The 12,121-nt window shown below is 46.3% G+C and overlaps 1 pseudogene; it reads left to right on the top strand.

Annotated features, from left to right (window-relative positions):
* The first annotated feature begins 1,438 nt into the window (after positions 1–1,438).
* On the top strand, positions 1,439–2,053 carry LOC102890484 (annotated as a pseudogene).
* Positions 2,054–12,121: the final 10,068 nt, after the last annotated feature.

Raw genomic sequence — 12,121 nt, 5'->3', positions numbered from 1 at the left:
CCTGCTGGAGGGGAGAATATGTACAATGGCTGGGAGGCACAAAATAGCAGAAGCAGTGGGAAGCTTTCAGTTCATCATATCTGAATTTGAAGCTTAGGCAGGGCTCGGGGGTTACTAGAACTTAACTCATGTCCTATCTCCTCCCTGAAGCCTGCAGAATCGCCCTAGCCCCATCATGTCCTCCTCTTCTTACAGTCGTATGTTTCTCTACTATTATTATTAATGTTTTTGGTGTGACGACTTCATTTCCCAGTCTTGACTTGGAGAGGGGCCCATGTGCCCAGTGTTTCTCCTACCCAATGCCTTTCATATGCCTTTGCTCTACCATGGAAGCACATGGCTCACTCAATCTGAGTAGGTATGCTGTTCAGTGAGGAGGGTGACTGAGGCAATGGGTAATAGCACCAAATACCACCCCAATGCCTTGGGCTTTCGATCTGAGAGTCTTCCGCCAGAGTGTGCCTGTACCAGGCTGACATCTCAGCTAGTGCTCAGGTGAACATTCTTCTGGGATGGAGAACTGAAAGTCTGTGGCAGCCAGCCTCTAAGATGGTGCCCAGTGATCCCCTCCTCCTGGTTTTCATGCTCTTGTATAGTCTCCTCCCTCATTGTAGCAGGATTGGTCTGCATGACCAACAGAATGCAGCAGAAGGGACGATATATGTCTTTGAGGCTAGCTGAACAAAGACATTATACTTCCGCCTTAGTTTCTGCCTTGGACTGCTCACTCTGGAGGAAGCTAACTGCTATGTTGTAAGGACACTCAAGCAGACCTATCGGAGGTCCACGTGGTGAGAAATTAAGGCCTTCTGCCAATTGCCATGTGAGGAGCCATCTTGGACGTACAACCTCCAGCTCCAGTCAAGCTTTCAGATGACAGTCGCCCTGTTCACCATCTTGACCACAGCTTCATGAGAGGCCCTGAGCCAGAACCACCCAGCTTAGCTGCTTCCACATTCCTGGCTCTAAGATTCTCTTAGGGATGATATATATTTTTTTAAGCTGAGAAGTTTCAGGGTTAATTTATGACATCATAATGATAGATAACTGACACAAAGCACTTGGCAACTCTGAGTGCTTTTCCTGTTGCATGTTCGGGCAGGCTTCTTGGCTGGGTTTTTGCCTCCTGTGACAGGCAGAATATTAGGGCTCCTCAAAGGTCACAGCCTCTTACCTCCATTCCTTCTCTCACTCCTTCTCCCCGTCTAGGCACTCACTTCCCTTGAAGGGACTAATAACGCAACAACAGACTAGAAAGAAACCTCATCTGAACTTCCCTTCCCTGACTACATGCCACAACCCCACCCTACCACTCCCGGGAGGTCTCCAGTCAGGGAGGCACTGACTTTGGGCACCAGGACATCCCCAAAGAAATTGTGTAAACAAGCCTCATCAGTCCTTTCTTTTCCATTTGGCGGCAGCCATCAGGTTAGCCAAGATGTGTGCTTACAAGCACATCCAGGAGCTATGGAGGAAGGAGCAGTCCGATGTCATGCGCTTTCTTCTCAGGGTGTGCTGCTGGCAGTACTGCCTGCTCTCTGTGCTCCACAGCAGTCGCCCCCGCCTCACAGCTCGCAGGCTGGGATACAAGGCCAAGGAAGTTTATGTCATATATCAGATTCTTGTGCACCATGGTGGTTGCAAACGCCTAGTTCCTAAGGGTGCGAAGTACAGTAAGCCTGTCCACTATGGCGTTAACCAGTTAAGGTTTGCCCAAAGCCTCTGTCTGCTGCCAAAGAGCAAGGTGGACACCACCGTGGGGCTCTGAGAGTCCTGAATTCTTACTGGGTTGGTGAAGGTTCCCCATACGGATTCTTCAAGGTTATCCTCATCTATCCATTCCATAAAGCGATCAGACGGAATCCTGACACCCAGTGGATCTCCAAAGGATCACCAGACCAGCTCACAAGCACAGGGAGATGCGAGGGCTGACATCTGCAGGCTGCAGGAGCTGTGGCTTTGGGAAGGGCCACAATTCTACTACACTATTGGTGGTTCTTGCCGCGCAGCTTGGAGAAGGTGCAATACTCTCCAGCTCCACTGTTACCACTAATTAAGTCATAACAATGATACCTAATAATCAACATACAACAGTGAAAACAAAACAAAACAAAAACAGGTTTCATCAGAACCTTGCATCCTAAACCCAGCGAAAGCCCTAACCCCCAGTTCGTTAAGTTGGTCTATAAAATTTTACCTCTTGTTATTTTGTGAGCTACTCATTACTCCTTGTACCCACACTCAGTGTGTGTACAAACCTCATCTTTTCGCCTGTTAATCTGTCTACTGTCAGTTAATTCACATGCCCCTCCCCTCAAACCCAAGTTGGTAGAGCAATGTGTTTGCTCCCAACACTCTCAAAGGAGTCCCCAGAGGCTTTCAAGTGGGAAGTTCTGGAGCCCTTTGCATCAAGTTTTCTGTCCGGTCAAATGAACTTTTACTAAGAACAGCCGCCTCTGTAGGGGAGATGCTTCAGGGGTTCACAGCCCCCGCGCCCCAGGAATGCACAGAAATACAACTGCTGGACCTTAGGTCACGGAAGGGGCAACTATCAATTTATGGAAAGCTGAGTCTCCTGGTCCGTAGCAGCTTCCTGTTGGGCTTTGGCTTATTTAGTAAACATCTAGTGCTTGCCAGGCTCTGTTCTAAGCACTTTATAAATATTAAATCATTTAATCCTCGTAACAACTCTATAACCCTATCAAGTAAACGCTGTTGTTTTCATTTTTCAAATAAGGAGCAGAGAAGGAAGCAATTTGCCCAAGGTCACACCGTGAGTGAGTAGCAGAGCAGAGATTCGTTCACACCCAGACAGCATGGCTCTGAGCTCTGCCTTGAGATCAGAACTGACCAAAGTCCATTCAGTGAGCATTCTCTGCCTCTGGGGCACTGTGTCTTGGCCAGGGCCCCTTGGGACTGGACAGGGCAATGTGTTTTGGTTCTGGCCACGGGAATCCCTGAGATCTACATCTACACAAGGCACTGTCTCCTGAGGAAGCCAGGCTGCATACTTACCTGGGGAAACCATGGGTTTGGGGGTTGGGGGGGGAACAGGGTGAGGGTCGGGGGTGTGTTTGTCTTCCAAGGCCAACCTCCATACTCAACCCTGAGAGTCTGCCTGAGCCCCGCCTGGGGCAGGATCTGACCACACTCATTCCTGCCTCCTCAGTTTAGCTCAGCCAGGCACCTTTGGGGATGCCCTTTATTTCCCCATCTGCCTAGACTAGTGGTTCTCAACCAGAGGAAGTTTTGCCCTCCGGGGGTCATGTGGCAATGTCTAGAGATATTTTTTTTAATTTTTTTTTTATTGTCACAACTAGACGGCTGCTATTGGCACCTAGTGAGTAGGGGTCGGAGATGCTGCTCAACATTCTAAAATTCACAGGATAACCCCTCACAACAAAAAATTACCTGGTCCAAAATGCCAACAGCTCCCACCTCACAGCCTCCTTAAGGCTGACGATTCCCCCCACCCCACCCTACACCCTGTTCCCTGACAGGTTCTGATTCTAGCTGGGGTGGTGGTCTGGGGTCCTGCTGGGGCCACATGCATCCTTACTTCAGTACCTCTTAGAGGCCACAAAAGAACACGAACAACTCAGTTTGCACTACAGCTACAAGTTCTTAGAAATAAAATAAGGATTTTTGAGGTACCGACAAATGTAGCTGACATTATTTTATATAGGGCTCTGTACTAAGCGTTTTACATATTTTATCTCATTTAATGTTCATAAACTTGCCTTAGGTGCTATTATTATCCCTATTTAACAGATCAGGAAACTGATGCTTATAAAGGTCAAGTAACTAACTCACCCAAGGTCACACAGCTAATAAGTGACCAGGTTTCTAGCATACCCAGGCAGTCTGACTCTGGCGCTGATACACATATCTAGGTAAAGTAAAGGTCGTAAGTACCAAGGGAGAGCCTGCCCGAGATCAGGGACCTCTCATCCTCCCCTGGGATGGAGGGGTCAGCACCATTCATTCGGTAGCATAGTTGCAGCCAAGACTCTCTGAGCTGGGCAGACAGCAGCTTGACCTGCTTGACCTGACCTGGTTCTTAAAAAAAGGAGAGGAATAATAGAAGAGTTTGTTTTAGTACAGGCACAGTTAAGACAGAGAGGACTGGGCAGGGAAGGGATGGGTGAGGAAGTGAGGCTTAGGAGCTTTTTATTTTTTATTATAGCACGGTAAAGAATGGGAGGTTTGTTTCTAAGCCATAAATACCCTTCTTTGATCCCTCTGCCTATCAGAGATAAAGGAGTCACTTAAGGTCTCAGAAATGAATGATTCCAGCATTAGTAATTCTCACCACGCCCTCCTCCAAAGTAGCTGTGTCAGGATTTGACCAGGTTTAGGGAGGGAGGGGGTGGGACTGAAGTGGGGTGAGTTCCTGCAGTGACCAGATGCAGTTTGCAGAGATGAAGTCAGCCTCAGCTCTCAAACCAGAGAACATTTAGATAGACTCCAACTTCTGGGCCCTGCCATCCCTGTCTTTACTTTCTGGGGCCCTGTTGATTCCTGACTCCACTGAGAGGGGATGGTCCTGCATGTTTTCTGAGTTGCAGGGCCATCTGAAAACACTTAAGAGGGCTTTTGGTGCAAAGTTAACATCCGACCCTTCCACAGGCTCCCTCCTATTCAGATTCACGGAAGAGCTTTGAAGTTTTCTTTGTGTACGTGTTTTCATAGCCCTGATCCTGCTGTACTGGAATTAGCCTGCAGCCCTGCCCTATCCCTGGAGATTTATTCCCAAACTACAAAAAGTTAGAAAAATACTTCAAGCTCCACCCACCATCTGCAAGCCACTGACTGCTTTTTCCTTAAGCTAAAATACAAAAGAGACCTCAGAACCCCCACCAGGAGACATTCTCTACGTGTTTATAGTTTCTCTAGAGATTTTATGATGACTCCTAGAACCAGATCTGAGGGCTGGAGCTTCCAAGATAGTGTTTGAGGGTAGGGGGAGGACATAGTTAGGGCGAGGGTGAGTGAACAAGATCGTCCCTGCAGGCCTCCCAAGCCCAGGGTCGGGGTTAGGGCCATAACAGTAGAGCCCAGACTGACGAAATGGCAGGTGGACTCCGCCTTTCTTGTCATACCCAGTGAGCCACCACTGCACCTCGTGTAGCCAAATAGCAGTCTCGGGATCTTTACTGCTCTGAGATTCACAGAGCAGACTGCTATTATAGTGCTCATGCCCACCAGAAAGTCAGTATTGAAGGAGGAGGAGGAGAGCAGAGATAGAATAAAGACTGAAAGACAGAGTGGGAGGGAAGAAGGAAGGGAGGAAGCGGGGAGGAAGTGAGGAGGGGAGCAGAGATTCCCAAATCAGCCTGAGCATTTATTTTAAAAGCCTGATTTGCTTTTCAGAGTAAAGACTCTGAACAATGGTGCTATCTTGTGGCTGTGATGAGGAATTACAACCAGATCTCCCTCCTCTCCCTCCCTCCCTCTCCCCCCCTCTCCCTCCCTCTCTCTCTCTCCCTATATTAAGTTGTCTCTCTCTCTCTCTCTCTCTCTCTCTCTCTCTCTCTCTCTCTACCCATTACCCTTCCCCTCTACTTCTCTTCTATATTCCAGAGTAAGATTTCTATATACAAGTTTCTAGAATGGCACCATCCAGAAGTGATACCCACTAGAGTCACATATGACTATTTATACTTAAATGTAAATTAATTAAAATGAAACAAAATTTAAAATTCACTTCCTTAGTCTCACTAGCTGCATTTCAAGTGCTCAACAGCCCCATGTGACTAGTGGCTACTGTGTTGGAGGGAACAGAAATAGAGCATTACCATTGTTGCAGAAAGTTCTGTCGAGCAATGCTGTTGTAGAAAGTTCAGACTTGTCATTTGGTGGAACAATATAAAAATTCAGAAGAAAAATCATTTAGAGCCTGCTTTCTACTTTCAGAGTGGCCCCAGGTTAAAGATTTAAAGAGCAATTTCCTCCAATACTGGATCTATTCACAGACCCTAGACCCCTAGATTATCTCTTGTGTCATTTCATATAGCTGCTTATCCTGGAGCCACAGCCCTAAGAAGGTCTACATGAAGGGACAGCAGCGATAGCCTCAGCAATATAATAGCTGGGGATAGTATTGTGTTTTGGAAAGAACAGTAGACCGGGAGCCAGATAGGCCTGGATTCAAGTCAAGTTCTGCCACTTAAGCCTCTCTGGGCCTCAGATTTCTCATCAGTCAAATGATTCTTCTAAGTGGTCCCCAAACTTCTTTGCATCAGGGACTGGTGCTCCTATGAGAATCTAATGCCTGCTGATCTGAGGTGGAGCTGAGGCAGTGATGCTAGTGTTGGGGAGCAGCTGCAGATACAGATGAAGCTTTGTTCCTTTGCTCATCCACCACTCACCTCCTCCTGTGCAGCCTGGTTCCTAACAGGCCACGGACTGGTTGGGAACCCCTGCTCTAGACTTTTTCAGTTCTACCAGGCTATGATCTGCTAGAGTTTGATGAGAGCTAAAGTCAAACCAGGAAGGAGGCATGGAAGGAACAAGCCCTTGGGCTGTGCTCACCCCTGGTGTCTGCAGCTGCAGGAGCATAAGCCCTGTTAATCCCTACTTCTATCAACCTGTCCCCAAACACACACCAAACTCTGTACCTCTTCCCACATACCTCTCAGGTGAGTCCATGTTTGCCCCATGAAACACCTGCCGTCCGGTGGTTTTAAAAATCTTCCAATTTTAAGATTCATTTACTCTTCAACAAGTATTTATTGAGGTTTTTATGGGCCAGGCACTGTCCTAAGACCTGGGGACCTGGCTGAAAATAAAAACATCTCCATTCATGCACCTGACATTTTTAACTGGGGAGACAGATATTAGACACATATATACCTAATATAATGGGAAGTGGTAATAAGTGCAATGAAGGGAAATCAAGTGGGGGAATTGTGAGGCTATTTCAGATAGGGTAATTGATCAGGCACAACTTTTGTAAGCAGGTGACATTTGTGCAGAGGCCTGAATGCAATGAAAGAGTAGGACAAGTGGAGGTCTGAGGGGAAAAGGAATTGCAAATGTAGAGGAACACAGGCTGAGGCTATCGCTGCTGTCCCTTCATGTAGACCTTCTTAGGGCTGTGGCTCCAGGATAAGCAGCTATATGAAATGACACAAGAGATAATCTAGGGGTCTAGGGTCTGTGAATAGATCCAGTATTTTATCTCTTTGCTAGCCAGCCCTGTCTTTAGCATCCAAAGATAGCTTTCTAGGTCCACACAGCATATGAAGAGGCCATGTTCTAGTAGGTCTGGATTCAGGACCTCTGTGGCCCCGATCCTTGTAAACACAGAAGCTAACTCTTGAAGTGAGAAATCCAACACACTTCACTGGTTGGGTCCGTGTTTTCTTTCTCCAAATTGCCAAGCTCCCTTCTGTGACCCATGGTGATCCCACAACCCCGCCTTTACTTATATCTAACAGCCCAGACCTCCAAATGAATGTCTTCCCTGACATCAAAATTGAAATTTAAAAAAAATTCTTTTAGAGAGAACGCCCAAGCTTTAGAGATCTGGTCATTAGCCATTTTGTGTTCCAGGCTAGTCTGCTCTTGGCTCACTTAATGAACAAAGTTCCCAGGTGTGTTTTATTCACTTTCCAGGTTAACAAACAGAGCACAGTTTGCAGGTGTGCTTACAAAACATCACCTGGAACATGATTTGAGGGCAGGGGGCAGAGTGCTAAGTTTATTTCTTTATTTCTGCAGGCTTGTATTCCCTATAGGCAGGGAGCCGGTTGTTTAAAAGTAAAACTGCTCCAAACTAGACTGCAATCAGGACTGTTGTGAGTTTGCGTTTCCAACATGAGTCAACAAGAGTGAGTCAAATATTTCCTGAGTGGCCTCTGGGTGGATAAGGTGACCGGTTTCATCGGGTTAGTTGACTCAGCAGTTCAGAAATGCCTGCAGCAAGATGTCTGAGAACCAAATACCTTTTTTTCAGGGTTTGCATTCACAGTTCCCATTTGAATACTCAGAAACCCAGTGAGGCAGCTGTAAGGGATCAGGGTCTTTTCCCAGAGAGTATTTTGTAGCCTTGGTGGCCAGATTCAAATGACCTCTACCAAGATATAAAACGAAACAAACAAAAACCCCAGTTTGAATATTAGAATCTTCACAGTGAATTTACTCTTAGTTTTTATGGTTTCAGCAACTGCTTTATTTGAGTGTTCTTGACAGTTGATGGTTTCAGAGCGTTCTATACAAGAGGAAGTTCTCTGATGAAAAAGTGTAACTCATTGTTTATAATATTATGCTTGTTAGGAAACTTGAACTGACTGCAGCTCTGAGCTTTTGCCCTTGGCTCTTTATGGTCAGTGTTTCTTGCGCAAATGTTTGTCAGGTAAGTTTGCTCAGGTAAGTTTGGCTGTGTTGTTACAGGGCTCCTCGGGGACACATGCCCGGGTCTGGGAAGGGCCTATTGGGAAGGTTCCTCCTCTGGTTGAGCCTGTACCTGAGCCTGTGTGTAGGGAGGGGAGGTTGGCCAGAGCTGCTGTGAAGCTCATCTAGCCAATACCTGGATCAGAAGCCACAAGAGACTCACCTAAAGTAAAATCATTAGCAACCAGGGCAAAGAATAACTTAGCTGTCCTCTCTCTGCCATAAGAAACAGCCACGAGTCCAGAAATGCCAACAACCCCTAGGAGCTGGATAACCCCTAGAAGAGGAACTCCAGAAGAGGAACAAAGTATTGCTGATGCATTGGTTTTTGCACAGTGAGACCTATGTTGGGCTTCTGACCTCCAGAACTGTATAATAAGTCTCTGTTCTTTTACGTCACTAAGTTTGCAGTAATTTGTTACAGCAGCAAAAGGAAGCTTGAACAATGAATTTATTTTTTAGTCAGAAAAAGGAGACGATGATGGTGATAAAAGTTATTTTAAAAGAGGATTAGAAATCGCTCCTTATAGTTTAACCCAAGGAGCCATCCAAGGAGGAGGTGCTAGGAGGAGGCCTGACACAATCTTATTCCTATAAAAAATCTGCATGAGCAGCTCATAGGAATGGCTGGTTGTTGTTTTCCTATTAGTAGAAAATAATAATGCCAGGAATAACTAAATAACCTGACCAGCCAGCAGCCTGAGAATTGTCCTACAGCAGTGCACAAAATGTACAACTAATTGTACAAAATGGGCCTAGGGCAATCAGTATTATGGGTTCAGTAAAGGGAGAACCCGGAAACTGCTGATTTGGAGAATTCTGGGGGTAGGAAAGGAAATGGAACTTGAAAGAAAACCCTTTTCAAGTAAGTGGAAATGCCAGGTTGCTCTGCTAGCTTGTGTTGGCAAATCCTATTCCAGCATCAACAAATAGAAGAAGGGTAATGGACACAGCCCTTAGGGAGCCTTTCCAACCCCACCCAGGGGCAGGGAGCTGAGCATGTTTGTGGTCTTGCCCATTCTGAATTGTTCATTGAAGCAACATGCTCAGACTGGAGAGTTTTAAGAGGCATCTCTTAAAATCCTTCCTGTTTGTTTTGAAGAAACTCTTAGGGAAATGCCAGATCCTTAGCAAAGGTTACAGTGAACAAGATTTTCAACAACATTTTCTTTTTATTTGCTAGTGGTCTAAAACCACCTCCTCTTTGGTTTAATCTGTTATAAAGACTCCCCTTCTATAACAGATTGAGCTCTTTGGAAGCAGATGCTGAGCTGGAGTTTGGTGAGCAGGACATTTATCAGGGATAAACACCTGTGAAAGGGGAAGCAGGATTGGGCAGAGGGAGTGACCACACAGTGAAGCACCCTGGCGAAGCTGACCCCACAGGCATATACAGCCCCTCAGAGTTCTTGGTGGGTGGGCTGCAGTGGCCACTGTTTGACACCCTTCCTGTGATTAGTTGTCAGATGTGGTCATGGTCTAGTGAGGCAGCTCTTGGCCAACCCCACAGGAGCTGGAGGCTGCCTGCTGACTGCAGCAAGTCCTATTATGAGGGGCACTCAGGTTGGTACATCTCGGTGTCTACCACATCACCTCCTTAGTGGTCTTTGTTATGCTTACTCGTTTGGACTCACAGTCTTGCTAACCTGGTGGGTAAAAGAGGGACTTATCTCATTTTGCACAGCTCCTGAGAGCAGAGGTGACACCATAAGGGAAATGTGCCTTAGCTCAGAATAAAGGACTTGGTAAGAAAGTGTGTCTTTTTACAATGGGGCAGGACCTCTGGAATACTCAAACAGAGGTCAGGGACCTGTATGACAGGATGAATAAGAGATTTCTACATTGAACCACAGGATGGACGGGTTCCTTCTACGGCTCCATGTCTCTGAAGGTATGTGGCTAATGGGACCACCTCAGATTCTGCCCCAAGGGGAGCTATTCTTGGCCATCTGGTGGTCTGTCAGGTAGTGTCACCTCTGGAGGTGACATCTACTTCATGCCAGTCATTGGTTGCCACAGACCAAGGCTGCTTTAGTCCCAAATCCATCTCAGAGAATTCTTACAGACTGGCCCCTTCAGATCTCCCTGCTCCCTCTGCTTGGCTCCCAGTCTTAGTTCCCCCTTCCCATTTTGCCCTTTATGGATTTGCTGACTTTGGCATGGGCCCACACACTCCACAGGACCCTGCTGCTGCTACATGGCCCTCGGCCAGTGTCTCATAGCTCTGGGCATGAGACATTGTACTTCCTCCTCCAGTCAAGTCCCCAAGACTTCATCTGCCCATCCCCATCCTGGAGGCAAGTTCAGTCAGTAACAAGAACTGAACATTCATAATTCACTTGGTAAATGGGATTTACTTTTATTTGCTCAAGCCATACCTGCCACGAATTCCAGAAGGTGCCGCCGTTTTCTAATATCTCAGAATCTGATGAACAAGTCGTGTTTATTTTGTTCATGTTGCTCATCATTTCATATTGTACACACAAAATGATACGTGTTATGCACATGTGACCACGCCTGAGTACCCACCCTGTGTTTAAGAAATAGAAACTTATCAGTACCTTTGAAGTCCCGCGTGGTCTCCCATCTCCAAAACATCTCCTTCCCTCTCCCAGAGGTAGACCAGGGGACCTCCGTCTTGAATTGCAGTGCATGATTCCATTGTTTTCCTTTACAATGTTATCATCTGTGCACGCACTCCTACACAATATGCTACTTGCTTTTGCTTTTTAAAAATTCCCATAAATGGAATCTACTGTATTATTCTTTCGTGATCCTTTCTTTTCACTCAATATTATGTTTTTGAGATCCAGCCCTTCTGTGACGTGTGATTTTATCTTTTGGTCAGCTCCCCCGTCCCACCTTCAGTCTTCATCCTTCCTGTAACCCTACAGTGCAAAGAGTCATGGGCTTTCAGTTTGTCTTTGTGCTACAGTCCCACTGGGGACACCCATTCTTTCTCATTATCCTCCTCTTGTCTCCTTTGCATCTTCCACTATAAGCTCCTTCAAGTCAAAGGGCACTTTCTCACCACACCTACACACACCCACACGTGTGTACCTATACCGCAGGCTTTCTGGAAACAAATACAAAACCATGGAGGTGCTTTAATGATTGTGACTCTTCTACTTTTCTTAAATCTGGACCCTGGGGCAGAAATGTTTTCGTGATTTAGGAAAGTGAAGCATGTTGATTTTATTGCTATTGAACTAGGCAGGCCATGCTTTGCAAAGTTCACAGGAATTACCTGAGGGTGAGGGTGAGGGCTTGTGTTAATTTGGTAGATTTCTGGACCCCATTCCCCAGAGGTTCACAACTAGAAGGTCCGAGGTTGGGTCCCAAGAATCTGTATGTTAGCGAACATGCCCTTTTCCTTCCAGCAATTCTGATGCAGACTGTCTTTGGTCCTTCTTTTCACAAACGTTGGACACTTGACCGGAAATGCTGTCAACTTCCAAGCATTTCTCTTAGACGTTAAACGGCCTCTCTCCTGAGCTTTCAAGAGTGGGCCTGAGTAGAAATAAATCTCTGAGGCTTAAAGTTCTGGCAAGGATTTGCCACTGAAAAGAACTAAAATTTTGCCACCCTGAAGCTGCTTGTTGGTATATTGACTTTAAGTTGTTTATTAAGAAACAAGGATGTCGTTCCATAGTGTAGCAGTTAGCACGTCTGCTATACATGCAAAAGGTCCTGGGTTCGCGCCCCAGTGGAGTCACAGTCCATG

Source organism: Pteropus alecto, unplaced genomic scaffold, assembly GCF_000325575.1.
Source record: "Pteropus alecto unplaced genomic scaffold, ASM32557v1 scaffold131, whole genome shotgun sequence".
In the NCBI taxonomy this organism is placed as follows: domain Eukaryota; kingdom Metazoa; phylum Chordata; class Mammalia; order Chiroptera; family Pteropodidae; genus Pteropus; species Pteropus alecto.
Note: the sequence above shows the minus strand (reverse complement) of the source record. Positions and strands in the feature narration are given on the sequence as shown.